The 5,845-nt window shown below is 40.3% G+C and overlaps 1 protein-coding gene across 2 annotated transcripts in view; it reads left to right on the top strand.

The window, feature by feature from the left end:
* Positions 1–5,845, top strand: part of SLC37A1 (solute carrier family 37 (glucose-6-phosphate transporter), member 1) — an 89,099-nt gene that overhangs the window by 1,428 nt on the left and 81,826 nt on the right. Inside the window, exons 1-2 of one of the 2 annotated variants that reach the window (XM_012002563.1) lie at positions 2,181–2,295; positions 4,861–4,982. The gene's annotated coding sequence lies outside the window, so the exon portion shown is untranslated. Of the gene's footprint in view, positions 1–2,180; positions 2,296–4,860; positions 4,983–5,845 lie in introns of those variants that run through there. The other variant, XM_012002565.1, reaches the window with a different exon arrangement.

Here is a 5,845-nt window from a genome sequence, read left to right as displayed (position 1 = left end):
CACAAGAATCCAAAATTATGTCGATTTTTAGTTGCAAAGATAAAAATGTTGTAAACACCAAAATTTAACAGCTTTTCTTATGGGGAAAAGTGGGGAGTTGGGGATAACAAATGATTATTATTTTCTTTTCTACATATTGGCAATTTCCCAGTTACTACAATTGAGCATGTCTTATTTTTATAATAAAATGCCAAAAGTATTTTAAATGTTAAAAATGTAGAATGGTAACATAATCAAGTATATGCAAATAAACAGTCATTTTTTACATTTAAAATGTCAGAAATTCAACTTTCAAATTTGTCCTAACAATGACAGTAACCAATGTTTACTAAGTTCTGACACTGCATGTGGGTGCTGTTTTAAGAATTTTATGAGTTATCTTATTAAATCCTCACTATCATTTCTCCATTGTACATCTAAGGAAAGGGAGTTATAGAGGGGTATAAACTAAAAATAACCTCCTAAGCCCCACTACAGCCAACTGAATGGACCCCCTCTTGACCAAGGGGACTCCAGAAACCTTAAAAACTGAGTTATCAGCCATGATGGGAAGGGAGGTCAGAAATGCCTCACTAATACCCTTTTGCCATTTAGACACAACAACTAACCAGCATTAATGTTAAACTAGAGATCATAAGACTGACAGAATGGACTCTGTGGCAGTAAGATACCAACTTATAAACAGGACCTAAGGCCATGCCAGGCATGAGTGAAGTCATGCACGCCTATACTTAAAAGAATAAACTATATTTTAACTACTTGGAAAAGGTCTTATGATTCATGTTTCACATTTTGTACTTGAGTAAAAAATCTTACTGTGAATCTCTCAAATCTTATCATGAGTTCCTCAGACTGTTGATGTACTAATTAATACGTAACGACTGACACTGAAAAGGATACTGATTTGTTTCTAAATCATGACATTTCACTGATTGTCTTGTGCATACGCAGAAAACATTTTAGCCTGTGTGTTGTCATCCGTAGCCATTGATTGTAACCTCTATATCATCCCTCCAATGAAAAAAGACAACTCCAATATGAGGAGTCCCCTTCCCATTCCTCAACTTTCTTATAAAACCATTGCAACTTGTAACAGACTTTGGAACACACCCAACTTTGTTGCTGTGCCTTCCCCATTCAATCTTCAAATTTGACTTTCAATAAGCCTTTATCAATTTCTGCCTCAACAGCCTTAACTTTGGCCCACAGCAGTTAAGATCATTGCCCAAGATCATACAGCCAGTGGGATTCAAATCGAGCCATCAGACCCAAGAGCAACTGTTGCTCATCACTATACTGCCTCCCAGATCTGTGATAAAGAAATAACTAGTTTTCTGGCAGTGACTGTAAAGCATCTACCAAGCAGAGGACCACTGGTTCAAATGCCTTGGATTGCAAACACCAGGGAGTGGCTTAAGCAAACTACATGGTTAAGCAAACCCTGCTCTGGATCACATCCTTAGCAACTAGACATCTAGCTACAGCTATTAAATCCTAAGGTTTACAATTTGATCTCTATCCCATACAAATTTGCCAGGGTCTTCCCTCACGAATCTTTCAATCTATAGTAATTTCACTACACTGTGGGTTTAGCAATTATCCAAATAATTGACAAAGGCAAGAAGGGGTGAACAACAGGATGGGCCTCCCAGCACCTCCTGCAGCAGCACCTGGACTGGATTCTAAATTCCTCTTTCCAGAAAGAAGCTGCACCCTAGCCCAGATTCAGCTGAAAGCCACAGCTGCCAAGAGGCAGTCGGAGCGCTGGGCGCCTCTCTGCACACCCAGGAAACCCAAGGAGGACTTCATCAAGCCAAGCGGATGCCTCACTCAGAGCCCCATGATCCCTGACCCCTGACCCCACAGTGACCTGGAAATGCCGGGTAATGCCAGAAGCAGCGCTTTCCAATTCTGAAGGCCCTCAAAATGCTTGCTCAGCCCATCTTCCTCCTTTCCTGGGGCGTGGGAGTGGTGGGAAGATGAGAGGCAGAAAGACGAGGACATCATCAGAAGGTTTTTCCTTACTGGAAAATGAGAGGAAATCCTCTTCCACCGCTTAAAAATCAAAAGGGGCTGCCCATCTTCCTCTGGCAGGGGTCTCCCATCATCCCCCGCGAGGCCTTCCCATTATCCCCTGCGGGGCTTTCCCATCATCCACAGAGGCCCTTCCCATAATCCCCAAGCGGGAAGTTCGTGCAAGTGCCGCTCTGCAGGGAGGAGCGAGGGCCGAGGGGAACGCCCTCAGGAGAGTGGAGGGCAACAGTGGCCGCGGTTCCTCTGCACTTCGTTTCTTCAGTAAGAAATGATCTTCTTGTCGTTCTTACGTAGAAATGGAGCGATCCATTTCCTTTTACCCATTAACCCCTTCAAAAAGATGAAAAACAGTCCCAGGCCGGCCATGGTTGATCTCTGCAGAGGGGCTGGTCAGGGTGCCTTCTGCTTCCTGGTGGGATGGCCAAGGCCAGGGAAACTGTGGAAACCACCCTGGGGCTGCCTTCTGTATTTTCCACAACCTTCCAGGCCCACCTCCCAGCTGGAGGCCCTGCAGCTTGGCAGTTGCCATGGCGACTGAGTCCCTAAGAGTGTCTCTTCTGAGCTCTCCTGGACAGTGTGGAGAAAAGGCCTTAAGAACTGAGGGGCTTCGGTAAAATGCAAACAGATTTTTTTTGAAGTTTTGTAGGCACTGTTCAGATAAAAAGCAGGGACTTTCAACAAAATGAGTTCAGGCCTATTTTAACTATAGAACTATGAGGTTGTTTATTAGAATAATTGTACTCTGGTAAATTTACCAATTTCATATATATGCATATTAATAAACAAATATATTAGCGTATATAGATAGAAAAAGTTCTATCTACATGTACAATTGAAAACTTTTTAAAACAGTGTTAGTAGTATCACATATTAGCATTTAGAGGATAGAGACAGACCCGGGATTGGAGCCCTAGCTCCATATACTTCTTTCTGAAGTCAGTCTACTCATCTGTAAAATGGGCTGTTGTGAGGTCAAAATTAGATATTCATAATGAGAGTAGCACAGTGCCTAGCACACAGTAAAGCACTTAGTAAATGGGAGCTATTACTATTAATTGTACTGTTGTTAATCTTATAATAGGTTAAGCACCTTTTGGCTATCAGTATGTTTGGGGGAGAATTTTAACTCATTTGTCTTAATCGTTTTCAGTAGAGGTTTTTTCTTGAAAAGAATCAAACTGCCAAAGATGATTCAGTCAGATAGTTGTTTGTGACAATCAGAAGTTAGTCTGTGATGAACAGATTAGTTTTAATGCTCATGTTCATTAGCACTAATATACATAAGGGTGGGGAGAGACTGAAGCTTCTGGATATATATAGACAGGTAGATTCTTAAGTGTAAGTAGGTATTTGAACTGTTTGTGGATTATGTCTCATAAAGCTGGCACCCAGCAAGGAGGAAAATGCCAGATACACACATGCCCATACCTGAGGTATGTAGGTCAGTGGAAGGCTATTGAAACACAGCTGTCAAGAGAGAAATGTAAATTATTTTTCACCCAGGAAGTGAGATTATTCCGTAATGTATCATAACCAGTAGGGGAAATAGTTTAGTGGACACCTGTGTGGAGACAAGAGATGTCAGAAAATTGGATAGACTAAAATTTCACGTTGGGTAGCAACTCAAGGACATAGCTCAGTGCTTGGCACATAGTAAGTGCTCAACCAACACAGGTTTATCAAATTGAGTGTTAGATATTATCTTGCAACAGAGCTGTGCTTTATGCAGCATTAGGAAAAGAGAAAAAAGTGATGTGAATTTTTTTTTTCTTTTTCTTGTTTTTTTAATTCTTCTTAACACACTCCATTTTCCTAGGGCTTGCTCAGGATATCAGTTGCTTAACTACATCTAAGTGTCTTCTAGGTAGAGTACTAGGGGATTACAAAGAAATGAGAAATTACAGACCCATTTGGGGGCAAATTCTACATAAATCTACACTGTTTAAAAAAAATTACCAGGGCTGGGTGTGGGGGCTCACGCCTGTAATCCTAGCACTTTGGGAGGCCAAGGTGGGTGGATTGCCTGAGCTCAGGAGTTCAAGACCAGCTTGCCCAACGTGGTGAAACCCTGTCTCTACTAAAAATACAAAAAATTAGCTGGGCGTGGTAGCAGGCGCCTGTAATCCCAGCTACTCTGGAGGTTGAGGCAGGAGAATCGCTTGAACCTGGGAGGCAGACGTTGCAGTGAGCCGAGATCGCACCATTGCACTCCAGCCTGGGCAACAAGAGCGAAACTCTATTTCAAAAAAACAAAACAAAACAAAACCCAAAACTATTATGCCTTCTGGCTACATGTTAATCCTTCATTCCAAAGTGGAGGTCACACTTTCCTACTGGTGGATATGCAAGGTTGGTTCTAGTTTTGATATTGCAGATAGCCTCACTCTAACCAGCAGTTGTGGTGGGAGATCCTGTGCTACATGGGGCTGTAGTTTTCAAGATCTAAGGGTGGATCAGATTTTCTAGAAAAGGGACAGGGAAAGAGGTGGCATGCTGAACCACATGCTTATGATTTTCCCAGAATAAGGCTCCCCCTGCCCAACTTTTAGAAAGGTCATAATCAAATAAGATAATGAGGATGAAATGATTTGGAAGTGCTATAGAAATGTAACATGTATATTTAGCTCAGATTTTAAAATCTTTTAATTATTTAATATTTGATGCATACAAAAGAACACATATTCACATATGCCAGCAAAATAATACAGTGAACACCTGTGAACCCCCTGCCCAAAGTAAATAGATGAATGAGTGAATGAAATCAATATGAACATCTGAATGCATAGATCTTTGTCTACATCTCAAATTCAGCTCTTTGGATTGCAGCTTTATAGAATCAAGAAATTGCTGAGCCTAAACACATGTTGCTACATTGCCTCCAAGAATGGCCAGACCTATCCTCATTCTCACCAGAACAGAGTGTGTGACTCACTGCTCCCTCGCCTACTGTAAGTCATTTTTCTTCTTTGCTAATCTGATGGACAAGGCAGTGTCTCGTAGTGACTTTAGTTTGTATTAATATTTCCTCGATTCTTTGAGAAGATAAGCATTTTTCCCCAAATGCTGATTCTTCACCTATGATAACCCCTGTTAATTATTTAGATTAGTTTTTTGCAGGCCACCTTCATACATCTGTATATGTTATTTTCTGTTTCTGAAATGTGATGCCCATGTTTCTCTACCCGGTGAACAATTTGTCAACTTTAATACTTTACCGGATGTAACTTTCCTAGGGATGCTGTTTCTAACTGCTGCCAGCCCCTTCTTACCATCTCTCTGGTTGTGCTTCTGATGCATTTCCTACACAGTTGTAACGTGTTTCCAGGTCAGCCTCCCTAAGCACCTCCCAAGGCCTCCACCCCACAGTCTGGCACAAAACTTGACACATACCAGATACTCAACTTATTAAATATTACTGAATACTTTTAGAAAATTGGGAACATACAGTGAAGTATAATGAAGAAAATAAAGATAACCAATAATCTCACTTCCCAAAGATAATAACTACTACCATTTTGGTGTGAATCCTTTCACGCTTTTAAAATGCATATGTATGTCTATTTAATTGAAATCATTCTATTTGTCATTTACATTATCACATGTCATTATATGGTGAACATGTCAAAAAAATTTTTCCAAAGTGTTTTAAAGACAATAGTATTTCACCTTAAGGATATACCAAAATTATTATGTCACAAATGTTGAATAAGAGAATGAATGAAAATGTTTAATATAAAATTGAACAAGGTAGGGGGTATTACTTAAGGAAATTATGCTCCTTTTTTTTTTTTTTTTTTTTTTTTTTTTTTTT

The sequence above is a fragment of the Mandrillus leucophaeus genome, unplaced genomic scaffold (assembly GCF_000951045.1).
Source record: "Mandrillus leucophaeus isolate KB7577 unplaced genomic scaffold, Mleu.le_1.0 Scaffold69, whole genome shotgun sequence".
Lineage (NCBI taxonomy): Eukaryota > Metazoa > Chordata > Mammalia > Primates > Cercopithecidae > Mandrillus > Mandrillus leucophaeus.
Note: the sequence above shows the minus strand (reverse complement) of the source record. Positions and strands in the feature narration are given on the sequence as shown.